Below are 27,441 nucleotides of genomic sequence, written 5' to 3' on the forward strand. Positions count from 1 at the left end.
TGTACTGGTAGGAACTACCATATACTTTCTGAATGAGTGACTTATTTCAGATGAAGGAGGGGGAAAAGCCCCAAGAAAGAACAGAAGTAAAGTCTCCAGGAGAGAGCCCATTGTATGTGTCTTATTAGCATAGGCTGCAGCCACTAGAGAAGAAAATGGTTACTGTTATTACACACAGGCACAGTAATTAGAAATGTAAAGGTGTGAAACACAGAAAACAAAGGGAGGCAATTTTCTAGCCATGCTCTATATGGATCACATTTAAACACACCCCTCACTCTGCTAATTCAGCTTAACCTGATGTTCTAGGCTGGGGAACTACTCAGTCTTTAGCATCTGGGTTCGGGGCTCTATCTTTCCACAGGCACTTAGAGCCAAATTTTCAAAGGTATTTAGGTGCCTAAAGATGCAGATTGGTGCCTAATGGGATTTTCAGAACATGGGGATTTAAGCTGATTTAACTACATTGCTCAAGGGTATGGATTTTTCACACCCCTGAGCGAAGTAGCTGCATCAATCTAATTTTCTAGTGTAGACTGGCCCTGACTCTAATTGACTTCTGTAAGAGGGAAGCAATGTGCTCAACACCTCCGAGCTACTGAAGAACTGCCATGTGGTGACAAAGACCTGCCAAAAGCCCTTGCATACAGAGGCAAGAGGCTGTGGAGATCTCTCCCCTAGCAGCCAGGAGAGGGAAAGGCAGGAAAGCATACTTTGTATTAGCCAATTCCTGCCTCCCGGCAGCTAGGAACCCTTTTAAAAGGAGAGAGAACAGAAACTCTGAAGTGCCATAGGAAACAAAGGATTCTGGGATGTGGGGGCTGTTGGAAGAAAAGTGCCTGCATATAAAGTAGCAGAAAGGGAATGGCTGAAATATTATCTGTGGCACAGTTGAAAATAAGATGAAAGAGCCTTCATTAGTACCTCCATTTAGTGAAAATATGGGCTCCTGAAAAATATTAGGCCCCATAAGAAAGCCTGAGTGAATTAATCACATTTCTTCAGGAAGTCTGGTAAAAGTCAGTGCTGCTGTATTAAAAAAACAAAAACTTGTCCCCCATAATCTGAATCCCAGAGTCTTGAGTTTCCTAATTTAGTGCATGAAGCCATGCCATGGTTACTCTGCGGAACTAGAGCTGTTCTGAGAAATAAGCCGTCATCTACTGTGTATGGATATGAAATGAATGGGCTGAGATCTCCTTTTCCCATCTGTATTTTTCTTCTCTTCTTTTATTTCTATTTCTGAGTAGAGACCTACATTAAAAAGGAAACCAATCACAATTCTTTAGCCCTTCAAAGTCTAACAATGACCACAATGTGCATTTACCTTCACCCTAACTATAAAAGGGCATTATTGAACCAGATATTACTGTGTACGTGAACATTCTATTTTCACAGGTAAAATAAAGCAACTAACAATTTGAACCACCACAAGATGGCACAATTCTATAACATTGCATTTTGTCACTATCAAAATAGATGTTTTAGGGGCTATTATTCTATCACATTCATATCATATGACTATTGCAGTGACAAAAAGATTTCATTGATATATAACCAAACCAACCTCGCAGCAAAGCTTTTTGATGGAACAGGGCACACCCTGGTTCTCTGTAGTAAAGCCATTAAGCAAGGAATTTTAGTCAGTCCAAACTAAAGCTAATGAGACTTGGCTAGCAACAAGAATAGGAACTCCAAGAAAAGTTTATTGTTGGGGTAACAAGGATAACATGTTGCCCAGAGGAGGGATAGCTCAGTGGTTTGAGCATTGGCTTGGTAAACCCAGGGTTGTAAGTTCAATCCTTGAGGGGGCACTTAGGGATCTGGGGCAAAATTAGTACTTGGTCCTGTTAGTGAAAACAGGGAGCTGGACTTGATGACCTTTCAAGGTCCCTTCCAGTTCTAGGAGATAGGATATCTCTATTTATTATTGTCAATGTACCCTTTTTTCCCCCCGGTTAACAACGCCTTGTACAAATGAACATGGCAAACGAGATCTTGATGTGCAGGATTTAAGCAGTCATAATGTTGATTCTTGGTATAATCCTGGGAGTTTCCAGTCTTTCAGTGACTAGTACAGGGGAAATGTTATGGGAAATGCTAGTGATGGAACTGAGAGAATTTGTTTTTGCAAGGCAAGTGGGAGGGGAAGGTCTGCTGCTGCTGACTGCTGCTTCCTCTATTATTCTTTGGGAATTTTCTATAAGTGCCACACAACTGCCATCTCTGCCCAGTCTCACACTAATTCACCAGCCCTGGACTATACCACGGCTATCTTTTTCTGTACCCTCCATTTCAAAGGCATCCGCCTAAAAGCAACATGGGCATGACCTATAATGATTAGGCCTCAAGATTAGGACTTGAGGCCTAATCACTATAGGTCCAGATCAGACAGCTTCCATGAAGGCTTCCTTTTTCATCTTATGAGACCTCCCACATTTTAGTAGACATGCCCAATGTAAATTTAGACCAATGAAGAGCCATCCCCTATCCCTCTTAGAGCTGTGGTAGCACATAAGCTTGGCTGCTGTGGCTAGGTGAATTCTCTTCTCTGGTCCTGTGGACGCTCCTGCCCAGAGCAACAGATAACTTTCTGATGAATAGGGAACTGACAAGGCAGAAAGAAGAGAACAACTGAGAGAGGGGGGGAAAAAACAAGAAATGAAAGCAAAATAAAAAAAAATACAGAGACAAGCAGCAAGACAAGAAAGAAAAAAGCAGAACAGACAAGAACAGGAGAGAGAAGGGAAATGGAAAAAGGGAGACATGGCAGCATGTGTGCTAGGGCGTGGCAGGAGGAGCTGTTGAGGAAAGAGGGAGGAGAGGTTGCCTAGTTGCTTACTTTTCACAAAAGGATGGGGCTCAAGAATGTAGGGAAACACAATGAAAACATCAAGAAATAATCAAAACACAACAGTACAGAAAACTGGCTTCCAAGAAGTGGAATAAATGCCCCCAACAAATATCCATATTTATTTACTGTTCAATGACCCCATATAGCACTGCAAGCATCATATAAAGTCTTAGAGAAAGGGGCTTGTATGAACTGCATGTGGAATTAGAAATTAAATCCAAAGAGAACTATTTCCTTATTAAAAGTTACATGAATTAGCATTCTGGCTACAGTTCACCTCGTTCAAACGCCCCTAAACAAAGTAATTGCGGTAACTCATATATGCATGAAGGGCAGCACACAAGACAATATTTCAAAACATTTCCATTTCCCGTTTCCTCATCTGTCACAATGCAGACTAGTTTGGCAGTGGCTTTCACAGCCTTCCTTATCAAGTATCAAGGTTCCTCTATGCACTCTGTTATATAAAGTGACAGCAGTACAGCTGTTTTGCTACATAAAAGAGGAAGAAGACAGGAATGTAAGAAAGGTGAGATGTGTTGATATAAAGTGCTCAGAAATCTCAGTACTATGGTAATCAATATGTAGCAGAGGGAAAAATGAGAGTGGAAATGTAGATAAGGTATTATTCACTCTTCACCTCTATATTTCTTCTTAAGGCCTTAACAATGAGTTTCACATAGTGTATGAGGACTTCTCTACATAGTGCTTTAATTCACACCAGAGCGGTGTACATTTTGTCTACACTAGCATGTCATACACTAACTGGTCTGTATGGACTCTTCTGGTGCATACTAAGAGTTCCCTAAATTACAGGGCACACCAGCATAGTCCACACAGGCCAGTTAGTACGTGATGATGCGAGTGTGGACAAAGATGTACACCTCTCTTGCGTGGACTAAAGCCCTGTGGCAATAAGCCTTCAGAGAACAGGGGGTGGAGGGTTAGATTAGCTTTTTACCACTATACAATCATGAGCAATGGGTTGGGCAGCCTCCTTCTAAACATTTGTGTATATCACGAGCCCACTTCAGTTTGGTACTATTGTTAGTCTCACTCTGAACACAGTCTAGCAGCTTATTGTTAACCAGAAACAGCTATTTAGTGCTGGATCTTCCACAGGGTGCTGGGTGACTGTCCAGAATGCTCAAGAAGACCCTGAAGGCACATTGCCTAGGATGAGAGTTGAGGGCCCTCAGCACCTCCCAGGGTTGCGCTGCTAGACAGTGCTTAAATTCAAATGCTAACTAAGACATACCATAAAATATGAAAAACCAATTATTATATACTTGAGTGAGTGTGTACCTATATACCCACAGAGTGAGCATCATTAAAATATTGATATTTACTTGTTGCTCTAGTTAACATTTCTGCTGTATTTGCAGTATTTACAGAGTACTGTATATCTTTATTTCACCATGGAATAAACCTGCATCTACTTAAGGCCTTTAGCCTCCATACCTGCACTGCACCTGCTCCTCCATCTGAACCACTGCACACCTCTCAGCAGCTTCCTAGCAGCCCAACTTTTAAATAAAAATAACCCACCACAAAAATGTTTTCTTTACCCCTCACAGGTATGCATCCTCTAAAAGCAGGGACTAAAAATTACAGTGGTCAAGGGAACCCCATGCATAGGAACCCTATGGTTCCCCACCATAGGGGTAGGGTTCCAATGGGTAGGGCACTTGGAACTAAGGTTAAGGTTCCTATGGGTAGAATACTTGGAGCTAGGGTTAGGTTTCCTATGGGTAGGGTTCCATACCATAAGATTAGGGTTCCTATGGGAAGGGAACTTGGAGCTAGGGTTAGGGTTCTTGTGGGTAGGGCACTCGGAGCTAGGGTTAGGGTTCCTGTGGGTAGGGTTCCCTGCCATAAGGTTTGGGTTCCTATGGGTAGGACTCTTGGAACTAGGGTTAGTGTTCCTACGGAAAGGGCAGTTGGAACTAGGGTAAGGGATCCTAAAGGTAGGGCTCCCTGCCCTAGGGTTTGGGTTCCTAGGGGTAGGATTTCTATCGGGAGGTCTTTCTGCCCTAGTGTCAGGATTCCTATGTTTAGGGCTCCCCGCGCTAGCATTAAGGTTCCCATGGGTAGGGCACTTGGAGCTAGCATTAGGGTCCCCATGGATAGGGGTCCCTGCCATAGATTTAGTATTCCTGTGGGTAGGGTACTTCAAGCTAGGGTTAGCGTTCCTCTGGGTAGGGCTCCCTACACTAGGGTTAGGGTTTCTATGGGCACGGCCCTTCAAGTTACAGTTAGGTTTCCTATGGGTAGGGTACTTGGAGCTAGGATTAGGGTTCCTATTGTTAGGGCTCTCTATGAGCACTCTCTATTGTTAGTGCCCTATGAGGAGAGCACTTGGAGCTAGGGTTGGGATTCCTATGGGTAGAGTTTGGGCCAACACAGAACTTTCCAGATGGAAGAATATGAAAAATAGCACCTAGGAAAATATTGAACTCTCCAGGGCATTATTAAAAATAAGAAACTCTCCCACATATAGGAAGCACTGTCTTGTGGCTAAGACCCACAAGTGAGTATCATGTTGGGGTTCATTTTCTGGCTCTGTCCCATGCTCACATCATGATTTTGGACATGCCAATTAACTTCACTGGGCTACAGATTCCCCATCTGTTAAATGGAGATAATAGCATGATTCTTCTTTTGTTAACGTTTATAAAATGATTTGAGGTCTTCACAGAAGGGGCTAGAGAGGTTCAAAGTATAATTATTTATAATAATTCCCAAAATAGCTTACCTTTAAATAGATGGCATAAACAAAATACAGGCTGGAATGTGAGAGAGACAAGGTAGGTGTCATGATCAGGACATGGGCAGTCTGACTAGTGGCCAGAGCAGGAGTCAGGCCAGGTCAGACACCAGGAGGTCAGAGTCCAAGACAGGCCAGAGGGCAAAACCAAGAGTCAGGCAAGATCAGGTTACCAGGAGATCACAGTCAGGCAGAGGGAGCAGATATTGCAGGGCAGGCAGCCCTAAATACAGAGAACCAAGTTGCATGGACAACTTCCTGTTATGTGCTTGGTTTAAATAGAAACTGGGAACCAATCACGACCCCCAATTTTCTGCCAATCAGCTCCCAAGACTGTAGTCCTCTTCCACAGTTCAGCTTCTATTCTGACACCCACTATCAGGTCACTGGGTGTGAGATTAGCACTTACTAGCACCTAAGAATCCCGTGAACCAGCGTTCAAGGCCTACAGTCCCTGAAAACAGGTGAGGTAATATCTTTTATTGTACCAACCTCTGTAGGTGGAAGGTGCAAGCTTTCAAACTTCACAGAGTTCTTCTTCAGGTTTGGGGAAAGAAACCAGTGTCTCCCACAACGTGTTAACCCCTTCTGTTTAATAATCCGTCCAAACTTGTATTTAGCTCTGACACTCTATTTTCCTTTTTTCAGACTTGAAGAAAAGCTTTGTGAAGCTCAATAGCTTGTACCTTCCACCAATACCACCTCTGCAAATGGGATGGAATGGGATGTTCATAAAGACTTTATTACCATAAGTCTGGGTTGCCCTTCAGAAATTGCCCATGCCTTAATACTCGTGAGTAATGCAGCCATCCCAGGCTGCCGTCAATAAAACCTTTATAACACCCCATGCTGTCATATATTCTCTCTGTGTTTGCATACACATAAAAGAATCATTTCCCTTTCCTCCTTCCCAATTCAATGACAGCCGCTTTTGGGGGGAGGTGGAATATAGCAGCTATTTAATAGCACACAGCAAGATACAGAATTAACATTACAAGAGGGAAATGATTCTTTTTTAATAGAATGTTTCACAAAATGTTAGGAGAAGGAATTACAGAAGTACAAGCTGCATTCAGTTTCTTAACATGAACTTCATTGTTGTGTCTCAGATTGGCCTGGTAAGCCGGGCTTTGAAATACTGTTCCCCCCCAAACGCACTCTGTTGTTCCAAAAATGACTTTGAAAGATTTTAGTCAACAAAAGTTCAAAATATGGATTTGGGCATGAAGTTCTCTGGATTTTGAAGCCTCAACACATTACCCAGCCTTCAGCTATATGCCACCTACATCTAGAATTATGGATTTGAATGTCCTCATAAGAGTTTAGCAGGGTCAGACTGCAATAAACCCAGGGTCCTGCAGGGTGTAGTGATCAGATATGTCTACACAGAAGGTGGGAGTGAGCCTCCACACCTGGCTAGACAGACCCATGCTAGCAGGGCTCAAGCTAGCTAAAAATAGCAGTGTGGATGTTGTGGCTTAAGCAGCATTTTGGGTTTTCAGGCCCACCCGACCCCCGGCTCTGAACTTGGGTGGTTAGTCCGAGTCTCCACTGGAGCCACAACACTAGCATGCTAGCTCAAGCTCTACTAGTACATGTCTGTCTACCCGGGCTGGGTGGCTTGCTCACAGCTGCAGTGTAAACATACTGTTAGTGACTCAGAGGCAGGCAGCGTAAGCTATCCAGGGCCCTGTGCTAGGGTGGTGCTGAGCCATACCAGCCCATAGGGAGCTCCAGGAGGGATTGTACCTTTTTGATGCCAAGGAGAAGTGTAAATGCTGAACCATTCCTCAGGGCAGAGTAGTATATCCCTGACCACCTCTGCTGGCTAGAGCAGTAGGGCGTTTGCACTCTCAAGGGTACTAGGAAGGGCTCTTAAGTGCAGGGACCATGACTGTCTCACACTATAGGGGAGGTGTAAAGAGAGGAAGTTCCTTGCCTCCTGCTCTTCCTTGCACACTACTACAAAGGTCAGGCACAACTCTGGTAAAACCGCTCCCTCTGAATCAGCTACTGGTGTCCAGGCATAGGCGGTTGCTTTCTTTTGGATCATACTTAAAGTCCTGATGATTTGCAGAGATTACAGAGCCTATCTGTTAACATAGGGACATTCACTCTTATGTCTTGGCTGAAGTACATTTGGGTAACTAGATAATATGGCTTATTTTTGTCTGGTACTGTTGCTAAGTGGTGATTAATGGCTGTTGCCTTCCACCCACATGGGTCTTTATTTCACTGAGGGATAAAATAATTTCTGACTAATTTAAAATGGGTTTTCACAGACTGTGGAGCTTTTCAGGATCCTTGGGTTAAAGTTGCTTTACAAATGTCACATATTGCTCTGAAATATATACAGTCCACCAGATGCTGAACCAAATCATATACACTACACCACAGTGGAGATCCTTAAACACTTGCCAATTTTAATCCAAGGTAAACAAATATAGTTAACTCATCATATCAGTACTCTTCAGTTGTACTTCCTTATACTCACAGTAGGAAATAACATGATTCCTGCACATTGAAGTGAGCAAACTGCTAGTTTTTTTTTCTCTACTGGTAAGGCAACGAGCAAGTCTCTAAGAACCATCACTGCATCAGAGCTCTGGGAAATACATCACTGATCTGTTAATGGAAAAAATGAGCTCTGATCTTCTCCTTAGACCCAAGACTTTAGAATTTCAGTGCAAGTGGATCTGTTTGTCCTGGTACAGTATGAGAAACTAGACTGCATTGTATCAGGATTGGAAGGGACCTCAGGAGGTCATCTAGTCCAACCCCCTGCTCAAATCAGGACCAATCCCCAACTAAATCCCCAAATGGCCCTCTCAAGGATTGAGCTTACAACCCTGGGTTTAGCAGGCCAATGCTCAAACCACTGAGCTATCCCCCCATGGATCAATACGTTGAATTACAACAACAAAACGTAAGAAGCAGTTAAACAGAATTATTTCCATCCACGGCATCTGGCAAAATCATAACTCAATCATGTTTTATGAGGTCACAAGAAACCCTCCAAAGGAATATTCCCATGAGTGTCTCAGCAGCCTATCATTTATTATTCCACTATGAGTGACTTGGCTGTGTACAAATGTCACATCCTCATCAAGAAGAAGAACTCGATGGTCCAATAAAAGATATTACCTCACCCACCTTATCGCTCTAAGATGCTGGGGCCAACACTGCATAAATCTTCATCAAAATCTGTCGTCTGGAATTACTCACTATTAACTTGAGTGTTTTTACCCCTTTCACTAGAAGTGAAAATAAGTTTTCAGTGGGAAAAAATAGCTTTTTGGTCTTGTAATCATAATTTGCACATTGTCACTGGGAGGGAGCTAAAAGCAAGAGCAACAATTCACTTCATGTTTTGAGCGGAATATTAACCAAGTGCTTACCAGAGGCAACTGTCCAAATGCAGACCCGTCTGAATGCAGACCATCTGACCTGATTTACCTGTCATATATCCATCACAGATAATTTATAGGCATCTAGCACCACATTGTTTTGGCAAGAGAGGGGTGTTTTGTGGGTCTCAGGAGAAGAAATAGAGGAAACCATAAACTGAAAATATAGTTCAACCCACAGCATTTGTTTTTATAAATGCTTCTGCTTGTACTCCACTAGTGAGTACAGTACATTAGCTTTTGTCCACGTGAGAGAATAGATGGCATAGATGGTATAAAAGATAGATGGGGAAAAGGAACAAGACATAGGAAGGGAGCCAATTAAGGAGGGAGGTAAATATCAATCCACCCAGGTTTCCATAGAAAGGAAAAATACAAGGATAGACATAGTTTCAGTGTCTGCTTTACCTCCCATTCTATAGGTATCTCATTCTTCAGGAAATGGGATGCAGCACAGGGCAGAGGCATTCACTTCAATGGGCTTTGGACCAGGCCCCTAATTTTTTCATTTCCTCTGCAAGCCTGGGATAGGTAAAAGAGACCTGTTACCCTTGTTATGTTAGGCCCCACCAGCAAAGCTGATTAGTCTCCCCATAGAGGGATATTTAATCTCTAGGTTTCCCCCTCCCGACTCCCATATTCTTCTGTAATCTGGTATTTAAACATGTTGCGTAATAAGCAGCCTCCCTATCCCCCAGGCGCTTTGGGTTCATCCTGATAAAGCACTGTTATATTTCCTCATTGTAAAAAAAATTCTGTTTTGGAATAACGAGTTGTTGGGAAATGCCTTTATTATATTCAAAGATTACACTAGTTTTGGTCACTTATGCCAAATGGCCACTAGAGGGCTGTGTTACATCTATCAATTCAGATTAAACTGTCAACCAAACAGGCCCTGTTCCTGAAAACACTCTGCCATCATGTGCCTTTGCACTCAGGCTAGGCAAACTTTTGTAATAACCTTGTGGTTATTATAGATCCTATGACACTTTTGGCAAAAGTTGGGGTCCTACAGAGCCATGTAGAATTTTCATGAGGGAACTTATGACTGGTAAGGTTGCCACCTATCCAGGTTTCCCCAGCATTATTCCTTTTTTTTGAGGTAGCTGCCCTGGGAAATCAATAAGAGTGCACATTGCACACTACCAGCTGTCAAGTTTTATGGGCTCAGGATCATTCCGGATATCCCATTTTTTTGTACCTCAGAGGTAGCAACCCTAATAATCTGGGGAAATGCCCCTGACTTGGTTTCTTCCCAATTTGAAATACAGGCCATATTTACCAAAGTTTGGATGGAAACCATACAAAACTCAGTCATTCTGCATAGTTTCAGATTGCTACAAGGCAAAACACAGCAGTTTGGGCTCTTTCTCTTTGGAATTTGAAGCTTGTATTAGAGCTGGTTGAAAAAAATTGAATTTTTTTGACAAAAAGCATGGACAAGTGAAAAAATCCTCCCAGTTTCTGGACCAGCTCTAGCTTGTCTGTACTTGAAACTGAAAGCAAGGAACACCACAGCGCAAGAATGGGATTTGCAGGGATCTTTTACAAACACACTGCTGAATTTCACACAGGTCCAATGGTAACAATGGTATGGTGTCCTGGCCAATTTGCTCCTTAGGTAATTGCGTTCTGCCTCCCTAATTCCCTCCCAATTTCAATTGGATATTGTATTCCTCAATCTTACCCTAATCTGCTATGCCTTTTACTCCATAAGTGGCTTCATTTTAGGAACAGGTAATGTAATCCCTTCACCGTGACTGCAAGAAGATCTGACAGACATGCTGCCATATGTTTGGAAGTGCAGTGCTCCCCATCTTCCCTGAAACAGTGGTCACATTCTCAAAGGCCCAGCCACCCTGTTTGGAGTGCAGTTTGTACCCACAATTCAGCCACAGGGGCAAATCAGAGTATTTGTGCTTTAGTTACATAGTTGTGGTGCAAATCAGGCAGTTAGAGGTGGAAGTACTTTGATTTGCACCTGCAATTCATATCTACAGGTTCAAAATCCAAGAACAAAACTTGCAAACACAAATGCCACTGCAATCAGAGAGCTAGGCCAGTTTTGGAAAATGTTAGCTCTGTGAAAAATCTAGTCTAGCATCTGCAGTTTAATTATCTCTGCTGTGGGTGTTTCTAGCTACATCCACTACGGACATTTTTCTGTTAGGTACGTGGTTTGATACACATTGACATATGCAGCTTGTTTCTGCAGTGCTTACTTTTTTGTGCCTTTTAGCCTTTTCTGTACATTGTTATTACAAGGGGTGCCATGCTCAGAATCTCACTGAAGACTTTTATAATTGTTAATGATTGAAATATATTAGTGCATCAGACACTGCAGCCAAATTAACACTGTCTCTTCATTCTCTCCTCTGGCTCTTTTTCATTCACCACTGCATGCTGCACAAACCAGCAGCATCTGGCCCTAGATCATCACCCATTACAAGGAGGATAGAGCTAGTGCAGAGGCTCTTAACATCAGCCCCACTCCCTGCTCTCAGCATAGCAGGATAAGGTCCTGTGGTCAGAGCAAAGGGAGCAATGCATGGCCTGGAGGCCTCGGCTGCAGGTTTAGCCTCTGGGGGTGGTTTTACATTTGGTATAAATATTGAACAGCCTTTAGGCTCTAACATCTGCCAGGGGACTGGCCCTGCACACCATGGGCACAGGATTAAGGGGAGTGCAACGGTGAGCTTTTCTCCTTCCTGCTTGCACCGTGCGCAGCTTGGCTGTACAGCAGGATCTGACCCTCTGTCTTTATTTCTTTGAGATCCAATCCTAGGTTATAGATGTGGCCCTTTTACCTCTCTCATGTCTCCTTCGCTCCTTTCTCCTACTCATCCTCATCTCTCCCCCTCTATTTCACATTCTCCTTCCCATCCCTCCTCTACACTCTTTTACCCATGTGTTCCCAGATCTTGGGCTGGCAGCTGGCATTCATGGCTTCATGTTTCACACTTCCTGCCATACTATGTGCCAGAAACACCACACCATCCTTGGTCCTGAATGCCTGAGTTGCTGAGGGCTGCTTCCCTCTGCAGTCCAAAGAGCAGCACAGCCCCGAAGAGCTAACTGCAAGGGCAGTCTGAGGGAGACGCAGGCTGAGGAGGCCTTAAAACAACTTCAGCATGGTAGCTCAGAAACCAGCCTCAGATTCCCCTCAGCCCTGCTCAAGCAGGGGGGAGAGTTAATTTCATGATAGGGTGAAGAAAAGTTAAAGGAGTCACATGTTCCCCTAACTCACAGTACCCCAATGGCACAGGGAGTACAGACAATGCCCTCATTCAGGGCTAGCTGTGCAGTATTACAGCAGCATGACTGTGCTCCTGTAACAACCAATGCAATACCCTTATGACTCAGGTATTCTCCTATCTGCGCTCACAGCAGTCTGTTATTCATCTAGCTTGGAAACTGACTTGCTTCAGTGACGAATTCCCTTTCACAGTTATTTTAGCTGCTTAGGATGTATGAAAATCCAGACAGAGTCATGTCATGTGGCCTCCCTCAGATGTTGTGGATGGATGCCAATCAGAAACACTCAACAGCTTTGAAAAAGCATTGATGGTAGGTGCCTTAAAGTGCAATAAGGACATTGAGTGTAGGTCGCAGATGAAGACAGATGAAGGCTGCTGGAAGCGGACAGTTGGCTATTTTCTAAGGTTTTACATGCCCAGAACTTTTTTCAAATTGCTGGGGGAGATGACAGTACCCTAGAGGGGGGAGAAGTGAGAACATAGCTGTGTTCTGATTCCAGGACAAGATGCTATTAGGAAAAAAATTTTCACTAGGAGGGTGGTGAAGCACTGGAATGGGTTACTTAGGGAGCTGGTGGAATCTCCTTCCTTAGAGGTTTTTAAGGTCAGGCTTGACAAAGCCCTGGCTGGGATGATTTAGTTGGGAATTGGTCCTGCTTTGAGCAGGGGGTTGGACTAGATGACATCCTGAGGTCCTTCAAACCCTGATATTCTATGATTCTATGATGGAATTTGGGAATACATTTAATGAAGAATGCCATTATTTAAAACCTCCAGGGCCTATTACACACCACATTAATTCAAATCAATGGGCGCTGGATTGTTTAGCGCCTCTGTAGAAAAAAAATCAGACTCTAAGAGTCCTGGGGCCCTGTTGTTTCCTCCCAAAGATAAAGTTCACAGGGAAAAAAAATGAATGTGAATGTTTCTTTGCAGCTATACAAAACGCAGGCACCAGACGCTAAAGGGGAGTGACTTGCTGGCCCTGAAGTATGCCAAGGATTTAAGGTGGCTGTCAGTCACCACAAAGAATATAGGAGTAGTGTGGAGTGCAGTCCTGCTTCAACTCCTCTGAGGGGATCTGCAGTGGCCTGTGGATCTCTGGGGAACCTATCTGTGCAAGCATATAACTGTCCTGCCAGACTATCTCCGGGCAACCAAAATCATGATGAGTAGAAAGCTCTGTGTAACTCAGTGCTTCTACACCCAGCATGAATTTCTACCTATATTGTAGTGTTTTCCTAGGGGATAATGCTGCACAGAGAGGTCATGCTCTGACTCTGCTCTTTCCTTGCCTGGGCAAGTCCCACCCATTGAATCCCAACTTCATGGAAGGAAGGAGAAGGACAAAGTGGGGTTTCATTGGTTTTTGAGTGCAGATTAATTTATACGTGATTTACAGCATGTGAAGCCCAAGAAACATACTGTATGTGCCACTCTCTAGTTCTAGTCTTACAGCACTGCAGGAACCCAGTGATGATGGAAATTGAGATTTACTGAAACTTAATGGAGTCCCATTATTTGACTGTCTAACAGGTGGCGGAGATCTAATATTGAACGGCACTAGGCTGTAGTTCATTTCTGCAATGTAGGATCTAGTAATAAAAACTCATCTAAATCATATAGCTAGACTCTGTCCTTACTTATACACCAGTAGCAGGGGCGGCTCTAGCTTTTTTGCCGCCCCAAGCACGGCAGGCAGGCTGCCTTCAACGGCATGCCTGCGGGAGGTCTGCTGGTCCCGCAGCTTCGGTGTACCCGCCGCCGAATTGCCGCCGAATCCGCGGGACCGGTGGACCTCCCGCAGGCATGCTGCCGAAGGCAGCCTGACTGCCGCCCTCGCAGGGACCAGCAGGGAGCTTGGAGCGCTGGTGCCTGGAGCCACCGCTGACCAGTAGTGTAAGCAAAACCAAGGCCAAGCACGCTCTGACTATTCCCAGCTAGCATATGGGCCCTAGGGGACCATACCCAGCTGGTACAGTTTAGAACAGTTCCCACACTGCTCTAAACTGTAACTGGCTCATTCATTGGCCCCCTCCTCTTCTGTGCTAAGCGCATTCAGGATGCAGTAGAAAATTTAGTCCATGCTCTATAAAATAAATAAAGAATTAAAACTTATGTCATGCACACAAAATCGCAATATCAGAGTGTGCTTGAAAAACTCTAATCCCCTGCTCCATAATATGCTCATTTCCACGGAGCTCCTATGCATTTTACTTGAAAAAATAAAGAGCTGTATGTTATTAATCATACATTTTAGGTTTCTTTATAATCCAAGAATGAGGCAAAGTCAATATAAACTGGACGGGGTGGGGGAGGGGGCAGATGTTTAGTATAAGTGACTATTTATTAGGAAACAGATTCACCTCAAAATATATCTTGAGCAAAGGTGCTTTTGTTTAAGCTATGTGGAAACAATTGAATAGCAACCTAGGAACTGCCAGACTGGATCAGACCTGAGGCGCATCCAGTCCAGGATCCTGTCTTTGACAGTGGCCAGCACCAGATGCTTCAGAGGCAGGTGCTAGAACTACATAGGAGGGAGCTGTGGGATGCTCTGTCTCATTATGATGGGATTATTCAATTTGTTAATAAAAAACAACAACAAATAGTAATTGAATTATCACGAGCCAGATTTTGTTTCACTCGTGTTATCTGAAAAGTACAAAGTACATTTTTAAAGAAAGACGCTTATCAACATATTATGGGCACTCACCTAACTGCCAGCTGCAACCTGTATTTGGCTGCTGAGAACAAACTCTCCAACCTCAGACCTACCCATGCATCAATACATTTATTTTATTTACAGTTAGCAAATGTTTGCAGCAGAAATAAAGGAACAGAGTTTGCAGAGATAAAGAAAGTGACTCATACTACAACAAATTTTCCTGCATATCTTCAAGGTGAACTGTAAAGGAAAAATCTACCATTTACTTCTCCTTTAGGAAATATAAAGGCATCCTCAGAATGGTTTCTTTTAATCTTCTGCTATTTTTTCTATTATTATAAATATCAGGTCTTTCTGGATTTACTTATTTTTGCTGGAGAACTCTTTGGAGGACTGAGGGAATATTGAAATCACAAGCAAACACTTATTACTTTACCAGTCCTCAGTAAAGGAGTGAGGGAAAAGTTTGATGAGTCTTAGGCCATGTCTGCATTAAGGAATTGATCCCTTCATAGTGGACTGTGTGATAAAACTGGTTTAAGTATTAAGAGGTACCTTGTGGCCCCTTTGCCATGCTGATTTGTGATCTGAATCGTTGCTGTTTTGCTCTTCATGCTACATTTTTATTGCACGGGTACCTGTCCTACCACGGCTCCCAAGAGCAGTAGATTCTGAATGGCCGCAGCTTCACCATGGGACTGCAATAGAGGAATTATTTGAATTACCTATGCTATCACCCTACCCACCTTCATCTGTACCCAAACTGAAACAGTTGAGATTGAAACAGCTTTTAAGCCAAACTATACCAATATCTGGCATGCACATTAAGTGTTGGGAGCACTTTTGGCTGTTGATACAAAGTGCTTTACGAGCATTCTAGAAGGAACAAAACCAGTAAATTTCTCTAATTCAGACAATGCTTCACACCGCTAACAGATTTTTTCCTTTGCAGTTCACTTCTAATGCAGTTTTTTTGTAGGAGAACAGCATTGTGCCTCATCTGTTGTTACCAGATACAGGAGTAGTCTGAATCCATCTGGAAATGTAGGTCTAATATTTTCAAAGTAGTCAAAGCTGCAATTTAAGGGCCCACTGAGGATTCCCCTTGGGTGCTGTAGGACTTCTATAGCAATTTCACACCACCTCCTTACATGGTCCCTGGGGAAAAGGGACCTTGGCAGGACATCCATAGGCCTGATAATCCCTGGCTGCTGAAATGACCTCACAGCTCCTCTAATTTAAACATTCAGGATATACTGAATAAAACCAGGGGCTGGACCAGCCTCCAGCTGGTTTTGGGGTAATGGGAATGCAAAGGTGACATTAATGTTCCCGGGTCCTACACTGAGCACAGTGTAGCCAGAGCAGCACGTCTGGGATGTGAATTCCTCTTAACGACAAGAATTTTAAAAAAAGAGGAGGAGAGGGGCTGCCATCACAATAAAGTAATCTTATTAAGCCAAAGAAGACCATGCAATTGATGATGATGTAGATCCTGATGAGACTAAACCTGTTTGGATAATTCTTTGAACAGTTTGTTTCTTTAGAACAGATGACATATTTGATAGTCAATGGACTGCTTGTGTTTATCTGGTATTTTATATGCCGAGATGCAACGTGAGCACTCTTTGACCTTGGCTTTGAATCCCAAGGAATCCCCCCCACCCGCCCCATTTGCCCCTATAGTGTTTTAGAAAATAAGAATGGACATACTGGGTCAGATCAATGGTCCATCTCTCAGTATCCTGTCTTCTGAGAGTGGCTGGTGCCAGATTCTTCACTGGAAATGAACAGAACAGGGCAATTATTGAGTGATCCATCCCCAGCTCTGGCAGTCAGAGATTTAGGGACACCCAGAGCATGGGGTAGCATTCCTGATCATCCTGGCTAAGAGTCATTGATGTATCTATCCTCCATGAACTTAACTAATTCTTTTTTGATCCCTATTATAGTTCTGACCTTCACAACATCCCCTGGCAAAGAGTTCCACAGGTTGACTGTGCACTGGGTGAAGTAGTACTTCCTTATGTTTGTTTTAAAACTGCTGTCTATTAATTTCATTGGGTGACCCTTGGTTTTTGTATTGTGTGATGTGTAAATAATGCTTCTCTATTGACCCCTGCTTCTTGTGTTACGTGTAGAGGTAAATAATGCTTCCTTATTCATTTCTCCACACCATTCATGGTTTTATAGACCTCTATGATATTCCATCTTAGTTGTCTCTCCTCATATGGAAGCTGTTCCATACCTGTATTCATTTTTGTTCCTTTCTCTGTACCTTTTCCAATTCTAAGATATCTTTTTTAAGATGGGGTGACCAGAACTCTATACAGTATTCAAGGTATGGGCATACCATGGATTTATATAGTGGCATCATATTATTTTCTGTCTTATTTTCTATCCGTTTCCTAATGGTTCCTAACATGCTGTTAGCTTTTTTGACTGCCGCTGCACATTGTGGATAGCTCTCTGAGAACATCTGTTCAATGAATCCAAGGTCTCTGTCTTGAGTGTTAGCAGCTAATTTAAACCCCATCGTTTTAGTGGGCTTCTTGTTGAGTTCTTTTTTTCTTGGAAGTTTCTAATGTTTCTAACTCCTGTAACACTTTCCTGCTTTACTTTACTATAGGTATATGATTGGAAATTTATAAAAATTTAACAGAAAAGTGGTGAAAGGTGCTTGCTATTTCTAAAAATACAGCATGATGTGATTTTGTTATTCCCATTATGTAATCTAGCAGGATAGACTATGCTGAAGAATAGTTCCATTTTACCGACAGCTGCTGACTTTCCCAAAGTTCCTCCATTTTCTCATGAAAGCTGAGATATAAGGTGCAAGGGCCATGAGATATTTAGGTGTCATTTACCATTGATAGGAATAGTAATCATGTGATCAAACTCCCCCCATGCAATGCTTTCAAAATGTCTCTGAAAATCTAAGAAATCTTGTAATCAATTATGACTGGTATTGTCAGTATTCTGTATTTAACTGAAATTGTCCTTGTACTAAAGGAAGACTAAACATTTGCAGCTAACAGTCCATGAGACGAGTGCAGGAAGTTTGGGTTCTGTGAATCACACTCAAGGGAACATAACCACTTGCTGAGAAACAGGCCAAATCTTCTGATCCAATATTTTCCAGTTCTTCAAAACATTTTTATTTGTTATCTTAATAGAAAAGGTAGTCAAGACAGCGGCACTTCAGCATGACTATTACTCCAATGTACACCACATCCTGTAGAGTACTCAGACGGCGTTCCTGTGCTGCTGCCTGCACAATGAAATGGGAAGACAGTCAACATGTGCATAGGTCCCTATGTGCACTGCTCCTTTGGGTGTGTTCCAACTGTTGCGAAGTGGGTAAGATGCTACTTGAGGGTGTTCCCAGGGCAATGACAGTATGTTCTTCCTGCTGACTGGCTATTGCACAAGACAGTGCTTCAGGCCTGATTCACCCCACACCAGTTCTTCATATAAAGTCTTAGCAGACAGTTTACACTTTCAGCCAATGCAATGATTCCTTCTCCTCCCCGCGCCCCCCCCCCCGCCCCCCTCCGCCTCCGTCCAACAGAGCAGTGACATTTTATTTCCCTGGAACTCTCCTTAGGTGAATCTCATCTGCCAAGAGTTTGTAATTTGGACTTTGAATTTTCTAGTGTACAACAGCCCTTACTTGGGCAAAGTTGATGGACTTCAACTGGAGTTGTGCCTTAGGAAGAACTGAATGAAGAACCGAGGTTACATGTACAGGTTTAAAAGAGTTAGTGTTATGGGAGCAGATTCTCAGCTGATGTAAATTGGCTAGCTCTATTGAAGTCAATGCAAGTCACCAGAATTCTGCAGAGCACTGAAGTCAATCGATCCAGGCTGATTTACACTAACTAAATATCTCACCAATTGTGTTTTGAAAAGGTGGATAATTTTGGTCTAGGGAAAAGGAACAAAGAACTCCAGCTCACAGAAGCTGTGAGCTGGCTGCCTGAAAGGTGATGCTTAGAGGTCAAGAGGGATAAATAGACGCGGGGGTGGGGAAACCCTCAACTCCATCTTTTCCTGCCTGTTACTTATCCTGTTATTACAACAAACAGCACAATATAGCAGGGACTGCAAATCACCTTCTTCATATTCTCTTTGTGTACTGACTGGGAAGGGATTTTTTGTGTCATAGTGGAGTTACTGCAGCAACCAAAATGGCAGCGATACCCTGTCCTCCCACGATACAACACTGTACGCAGTAGAACACCCACTCATACCACGCAGATGTGAGATTCAGATCCATTATGTCTTACTTTCTCCCTGAGCAGTGCCACTGGCTGTCCAAACAAACGGCAAGCGGAAGGGCAAGTGCTGCTGTTGCTCTGTAGAAGACTGGCGACGTAAATTTACAAGAGTTTGCCCTGGCAGCAAGGGAAGGACTGGTCGATCACATTCTCAATTAACTGCACAGCGTTCAAATAAGAGGAAGGGTGGAGTGTTCTGTTCATTTGTTTACTTGCTGTTCAACTCAGCTTGCTTCAGATGCTATTGAAAATTAAAAAAAAAAAAAAAAAAGAGAGAGAGAGAGAGAAATGAACTGATTTGTGAGGGTTACATAGCAAGTACCCGATTCCCCTGCCTGAGGTCCCATATGTTCACGTGCTTTATTTCATAGTTACAGCACAGATAAGTCAGCAAGGGGAGCTTAACTGTGTCATTCCTATTAGAGTATTGGATAACTTTGTTTTGCCATTTTAAAACTCTCTTTGAAGAAATACTTTGCAGGCAAATTAAGGGCACATTTCTGCAAGATGCTGAGTGTTCCTGGGGAATGAGGCAGCTCAGCACCTTTTAAGACTAGGCCTTACGTTTTCCCCTTCTCTAAGAGACTGAATGACATAAAAATGTAACACAATGTAATGGACTTACACATAGACACTTATATGCGTTGCAAGGCTGCCTGTAACTGCAGCCCACTTAAATCTCTCAGTAAAATAGTAAAATAAGGTTTGAACCTTTCCTTTTTCAAATCAGGACATTTGCAAACAATTGACATTTTCACTGCATAAATCTAATTCAACAATCAGATGGCTTGCTTGGCTCTGCACTGAGAACACATTGTACTATATGTGAGCTAGGGAACTTTAGCTCACCTTTAATTATCTTCAGCAATTGCGTAGCCTAACAGTTGTTCCTGTCTTGTATTCTTGGCTTTTAATCAGTAACCTCCCAGTTGGTTGTTTTTTTTACGTTGCAGCTTTTTTCTCATACCCTGAGCACAGACAGAAAGGAGAATGATGTGATGAGAACACACGTCTGGTCCTGGTTTTGAAAGTGTCCTCAACCCTGCTTACACGTTCAGACCTCCGGTTTTGGGTGTTCGTGTTTTCTGACATATCTAACCTCAGCGCTGTATGTGAAAATAGCACGTGTGTATACACACTGATCTTGTTATTCTGAATATTTTGGCACCCAAAATGTTCATGTCCAATGTCATCAACATGAAAAATTATAAGTACAGATTTAAAGGCCTTTTTGATAATCTGCCTTGATAAGGTTCTGCTTTTTCTAAAGTCGCTTATTCTGTGCAAAGTTAATGACCAGACAGACTGAATGCTTTTCTAATGCCTAAACCCAAACAGCAGGTGTGGGTGGCCTCAAGGTAATATTTACCAACATTCAGACTGCAGAAAAATAGCTTTATTTAAGCATGAGGGAGGGAGGGAGTCTTAGGCTAGGTCTACACTGGGGGGCAGGAATCGATTTAAGTTTGACGTATCCGAGCCGACTTACTCCGCTGTGAGGATGACGGCAAATCGACCACCGCTGTGAGGATGACGGCAAATCGACCACCGTGGCTCCCCCGTCGACAGCGCTTACTCCTACCTGCACTGGTGGAGTACGCGCGTCGATTCAGGGATTGATTGTCGCTGTGATGTTGTGCAGTCTATATGGTTTTATAAAAACATGATAATAAGTGAATATAATGTAACTGGGATAGTTTTATAAAGATTTGATGATAAGTGAATATAATACAACTGGGATATGCTTCGTGCAAAAGGTCTCTTGTAAGATATCATTGCAAAGCTCATAATCTACTGAGTGTGATCATCCTATTTGTAGAAATGTACCACTCTTGTATCTATAACTAGAAATATAAAACATAACTCTGAGGGCCTATTGTAATTATGTAAAGTGCGGGCCATTAATGATGGTTTGGAATCTTGATGACTCCCATTAACAAGGACCATTGTCTGCAGATGGCTTTGTTTACCTGTTAGTCTTCCTGTATATGTGTGTGCTGACAAGTGGGCAATGAAGTCTTGCAGTGACATGTGATCATGTCACCTGAACTGGAATCCATCTTTAACCTGGGTGCTTTTCCAGTGGGGGAGGGAGAAGGAAACCCAGAGGGACAAAGGGTTCCCACCTTATGCAAAAGATATATAAAGCGGTGGAAGAGAACAGAGGGGGAGAGGAGCCATCATGAAGAATCCCCTAGCTATCACCTGAGCTGCAACAAGAGCTGTACCAGGGGAAAGAATTGTGCCCAGGCTTGGAAGGTGTTCAGTCTGAGAAAAAACTTACTGAAGCATCTCTGAGTGTGAGATTATCTGTAATCAGTTTGATTAGGCATAGATTTGCGCATTTTATTTTATTTTGCTTGGTGACTTACTTTGTTCTGTCTGTTACTACTTGGAACCACTTAAATCCTACTGTCTGTATTTAATAAAATCACTTTTTATTTAGTAATTTCCTCAGAGTATGTATTAATAACCTGGGGGAGAAAACAACTGTGCATATCTCTCTATCAGTGTTATAGAGTGTAAATAATTTATGGGTTTGCCCTGCATAAGCTTTATGCAGGGTAAAACGGATTTATCTGGGTTTAGACCCCATTGGGAGTTGGGCATCTGAGTGCTAAAGATAAGCACACTTCTGTGAGCTGTTTTCAGGTAAACTTGAAGCTTTGGGACAAGTGATTCAGATCCTGGGTCTGTGTTGGAGCAGACGGGAGTGTCTGGCTCAGTAAGACAGGGTGCTGGAGTCATGAGCTGGCAGGGAAAACAGAAGCGGGAGTAGTCTTTGCACATTAGGTGGCAGCTCCCAAGGGGGTTTCTGTGATCCAACCCGTCACAGTCGCGTCCCAACGAGACGCTATAATTCGATCCCCGAGAGATCGATTTCTACCCGCCGATCCAGGTGGGTAGTGAAGACAAGCCCTTAGGGCTTGTTTACACTACAGACACTACAGTTGCGACTCTAGGTTAACCTAAATTTTAGATGCAGACCAGCCCTATTTTTAGCTTTTCATGAGGCTTCTCACCATCCAGGAATATTCAAGAACAAAAATCAGTGTTCCCTGACTCCTGAGAATTGTACAACTGGATCAGCCTAATGCTAATTAACATCATTGCATTTTCTTAAGCAACTGCCTTTCAAAACCAGTTTCACTTACCCACACTATCCCCTGGGAACCAGGTGGGATGGATTCTATCTATCTACCTATGATATTTTTAAGGTGCTAATCACAGTAGGATCTAAGCACAGACATGTCAAAACCAGGTAGCCACCATGGTTGCCGAAGCAGTAGTGTACCCTGTCAGTCAGAATCAAGTTCAAGGCTGGACACCAAGGCTATGTTTCCTCAGGCCTTTTTTCCCTTAAAAATTTCCACTATTGCAGCAGGGCTAAATGACATAGTTGGTGGTGAAAACACCTGCTTCAGTTCTATACAAGTGCTTCCATGGGTACAGGGCTACTCACTGGTATTAAAGGGTAAAAAAATTGCTAGTATGGGTGACTCCCATCTCAACTGTCAGCCAGTACAAAGCTTCAACAGTAAGGTAAAACACTGAGGACAAAAATTGTCCCAGTGCAGCTTATGATTGGTCCTGAGGGTACAACTTAAATGGTCTAGTCAGATACCTCAAGGAAGTCTTGTGCTTGCTTAGAGGTTTTGATTCCATGCATACAAACCCAGAGTTATTTGTTGAGGTTTTGAGAGTATACAAGGCAGGTTGGGTTACCCCAAACTGCCTGTGGTGTTTCTGTGACACCTCAGCCTGCCTGTATACTCACAGAAAAGCATGTGAATAAGTTTATTTGTGACTAGCCTCATTGTCATATACATAAGTGTTAGCAGGATTGTGCCTCTAGGTAGGGATGGGTGTAAATACCATAAGCCTCTGGAATTCAGATTAGTTACATACCTTATCTAAGTTGCCTCCAAACCTTTTGCATCTGCTGGAGTCACGTAAGAAAAGGCTTCCTCCTTCTCAGATGTACAGTGGTTCCAGGCAGGATGCAAACACCATGAGAACAGTTTTTCTTCTAATAATGTGCTATTTCTGATTGAAGCTAGATAGAGAGACATGTGAGAATGAAAAACAAAGGGATAAAACCAGTATTCTAGCTTCTTTAGACCTCAAAACAATGTTTGGATTTCAATTTGGGGGGCAGCTCCTGTTTGAACCCTTTAAAAAAAATCAAAAAGCCATTCAAGGGTTAAAAGAAAATACAACAAAGCCACAATACATAGTGTGCGAGTGTTTGTTATGGTGACATTTCAACAAGGAAATCCTTTTCACTCTGTAGTGCAGGAAACAGGCCTCCTGCAGAATAAGCAAATGCAATGAATACAGACAGAATATTTCACAACAGGAATATGTTTTTCTTTCTCCTTAAGGGCTCATCAGCCTGGCGCAGTGGGAGATGCCCAGGGCTGAAATGAGACACTTACCAGCACGATTTATCCTGCATGGAGTAGAATTATAAGGAGTTGTGCCTTAATGCATTAGCTGTGTAATGAGTTTTACTGAAGCATTATTAACTTGCAGGATAATCACAATTCTGACCACATCATTGTCTGCTTCACACATTTGGGCCTGAAGGAAAAGCTCAGTCCTCAGAGGTTCGGCTACAGATGTTGCCAATAAGAATATGGATTGTTCTCTCTGGCATTTTTTTTTTTTTCTGTTACTGTGTGATGTGTTTGCATAACTGGAGATATGGCACCTGTCTTTGTTACTGAAATTATTAGCTATTTTCCTCAGGAGGATTCATAGGAGCCCTCTATGAATTCTGAGGTATGGCTAATCAGCTTGGCAGCAATAATGTTGCTGCTCTGCACAATTGCCTTTATCATTCTGCTATATGCAGTGTAGTTGTAGCCATGTCAGTCCCAGTATGTTAGAGAGACAATGTAGGCGAGGTAATATATGTTACTGGACCAGCTGCTGACTTTCCCATCTTCACCCCCACCTTGTAAACACATACTCGATATTATGTTTCCCCTGTGCTATAAAATGTTGCCCCACACAGCTGATTCCAAAGGCAAAGGCCTTTTTTTCCAGGCAGTTTTTGCATTCATTTAGTAAATACTAACACAAACAAGCCAATGATTTACAAAAGAAGCTGCAAGGCTCCTTCACAGTGTAAGAATTTAGGGGTTCACATATGGAACAGAAAACTGGTTCATCTAGGCCCAGATTTAGATCTGACTTACAGTTGTGTAAACCAGGCGCTATTCCATTGATAGACTTGATGGACTTACGTCAGTGTTAAACCAGTGTAAGCAAGATTGGAATTTGGCCCCTTGTTTGATGCCCTGTCTTTGTCAATGGCCAGTGCCAGATGTCTTAAAAGAAGGTGTGAGAAGAAATTTCTTTCTGACCACTCTGGGGAATCAGCATGTGCCCTGAAGCATGAGGGTTGGTAGCAATGATCATTATTATTTTAGCTAATATAACTGAAGATGCCATTCTTTTCCAATAAATGTTTAATCCTTTTTTTGTGAAGTATTAAGTCAAGTGTAAGCCATTCAAACAACCACAAACCTCCATTTGTATTGCTATAATACTAGTCTGTTAGTATGCTTTAGAGAGGACAGTGGAAGGAGCTAATATTAAATTCCCAGGAAACAATCATCTACTCACAGTTACTTTAGAAATTCTGCATTATGAATAGAGCTGAGCAGACTCGACATTGCAAATAAACCACAATACAAATGTATTCCTTTTTCTGTTTGTGAACCATTGCCAGATCAATTCTGTAGTTACTATCATAAATATGTGCCAAATAAGGTGATGAACAATTTTCACACAACAGGTTGTTCATGAACTGTTCATTTATGTCACTTGCTGTTCATTGTCAATGGTGCATGAGCAGTCATCTAAGTGCTGAAAATATGGTAATGTTTCTGGACTAGCGGATAAGACAATGGGAGGAGGAGATTGAGTTCTATTCCTCACTCCTCCACTGATCTGCTTGGACAAACCACTTCACTTTTTGTGCCTCAGTTTCCCAATACTTACTATCTGTTGTAAAGCCCTTTGAGATCTACAGGTGAAAAATGCTAAGTAAGAGCTAAGTATTCTTCTTTTCTGTGCTGTGCAAATGTAACTTTGAACCTCCAGCTAACTCATGACGAATAATGAATCGAGATAGCAGGAAAATGGAATTTTCATCCTGGGGGAAATTCCATCATTTTGACATTTGTTTTTCTCTCAGATCATGATGAAAAGAAGAAATACTGAAAAGTTCCCAAACATTTCAATTAAGAAATATCAAAACAAACAAATCTGACATTTTGAAACAGAATAAAATACAAAATGTTGATTTGGAACAAAACACTACATTTCAAAATGTTGCTTCCTGGAATATAAAAATTTAGTAAGCGCTATATTTTCCAGTGAAAACACTTTACAATGGAAAATTTGCAACCAGTTTTAATAATGAATAAAGTACAGCAAAAAGATAATCTTGCTTATTCACAAATATCCTGTCTGCATATGAAGAAAGGCCATTTCTTACACAATTTTGTAAACAAAAACCCATTCAGAAGAAATTAATTATAAAGACTTATGAAGGTTATCAAACCAAAAACTATTTGGAATTCAAATGCATGTTCAGAAACACTGTTTGTGCCATATCTGATCAGATCTTATTGTGAACTTAATCTGAATGGATCATGAAGACCTGAAACTTGTGGTTCATAATAACCCCAGGATCCTAAACATGGATGCGCTTGTTTACAAAAGACTGCATTTCAGTTACCAGACTTGCAGACTTTCAAGTTCTGTCTCATCTTCCCAGAAAAAAGGAGGTGCTAAAAGGTTTTAATGAGCTCCAGTTATTAAAGACTCTTCTGTCTTGCAGCTCTTGCTGAGGGAAGGGGGAAAATAATGGAGTGGAGGGTGGGACTGAGAGAAATCAGAGTGTGCAATGTGCATTGTGTAAAAGGTAGTTGGAGGAGAGGATTATATATTCAAAATAAGAGACATATGCAGCAACAGGTCCAGATTAATGCACTTTACCCCCCAGTGATTAAGAAAGTCCCCACAATGGAGGACCTCCTGAACCAAAACCCTTCAGTCAAACATCCCAAATTTAGTAGATATCCCATATGTAGTGGGTTTAGACTTATGATGTAGGTGCCTTTACATTTTGGAAACTTTTACTCAACTTCATGTGTTTTGCTTGTGAATGTATCTGGGCTCCAGCAGCTGTTACTTCACACTGGAAGTGTATGGTGCTGTTTGCCCAATATATTTAAAGTATTTGGTGCTTTGTAAGTAGTACAAAGGTTTTAACAAAACATTTAATAGGTTGGTTATAGATAGGTGTCTGCTTTTGGATTTTAACTGATAAACAAACACTCCTTAATCAATAAATAAATAAAAATGAAATTGGTGTTTATCCAATAGACACTGGAAAAATAGTGAGAATAGTTACTCAATTTGTGCTGCCTTCACCCCTTTCCCAATCCAGTTGGTTTATATGAGCAATGTCTCTGCTCCCCAACTTGAATCTAGGGGCTTGTTGACATGGAGCAGTAATGAGCACTACAGGGGTGTAATTTTTAAAGCACACTAACATGCTGGCTGCCTCTTTAGCATGACCACAATCCATGGTACTTGGGGGTTACCCTTGAACCGACACTGAGCAATTGCCAACACTATGACAATACCAAAAAGAAGATAAAGACAAGGGTTATCACCCAGAAGATTGCTGACACATCCTGGGGACATGATGCATGCATGCTTTGAACGTCTGTCCAAGCCCCGGTCTTGTCAAGAGTGAAGCATTGCACACCAGTTTGGTGCAGCAGCTCCCACACCAATCTCGTTGACACTGTAATCAATGCCACCCTCGGGATTGTTAGCAGTTCTCTCCGGTCTATGCCAATACCCTCCTCAGGAAGGGGGGCGCCGGCAAACGTCTGTGGCGCACCCCTCAGGCAGGGGAGTGCCAGCAAAAGGCTGTGGCGCTGTCTGGGTTTTGGTCCTGAGGCGGGTCGGCTGGGTCATCAGCTACTGGCAGCTCCAGCTCTCCCTCTGGCTCAGGCTCCTCCGGTTCCTCGGGGTACTCGGCTGCTGGCAGTCCTGGTAGCTCCAGTCTTTCTGCAGGTCCGGATTCCCCTGGTCCAGGGCCTCCCCTGGCATGGCAGCAGGGTCTGAAGGGAGCAACCCGCAGTCTGCGTCTGCCTCCCTCCCTGGTGCTGCCCTGAC

At 42.6% G+C, this 27,441-nt stretch overlaps 1 long non-coding RNA gene across 1 annotated transcript in view; it reads right to left on the reverse strand.

Moving 5' to 3' along the window:
- Positions 1-18,137: 18,137 nt before the first annotated feature.
- The window catches only part of LOC128840881 (uncharacterized), a 45,464-nt gene continuing 36,160 nt past the window's right edge, over positions 18,138-27,441 (reverse strand). The window contains exons 2-6 of the long non-coding RNA XR_008445723.1: positions 23,143-23,290; positions 20,723-20,876; positions 20,083-20,201; positions 19,243-19,474; positions 18,138-18,224 (exon numbers count right to left, since the gene is read on the reverse strand). This is a non-coding gene — a long non-coding RNA (uncharacterized LOC128840881). The remainder of the gene's footprint in view (positions 18,225-19,242; positions 19,475-20,082; positions 20,202-20,722; positions 20,877-23,142; positions 23,291-27,441) is intronic.

This window comes from Malaclemys terrapin, chromosome 7 (genome assembly GCF_027887155.1).
Source record: "Malaclemys terrapin pileata isolate rMalTer1 chromosome 7, rMalTer1.hap1, whole genome shotgun sequence".
Taxonomy (NCBI): Eukaryota; Metazoa; Chordata; order Testudines; family Emydidae; genus Malaclemys; species Malaclemys terrapin.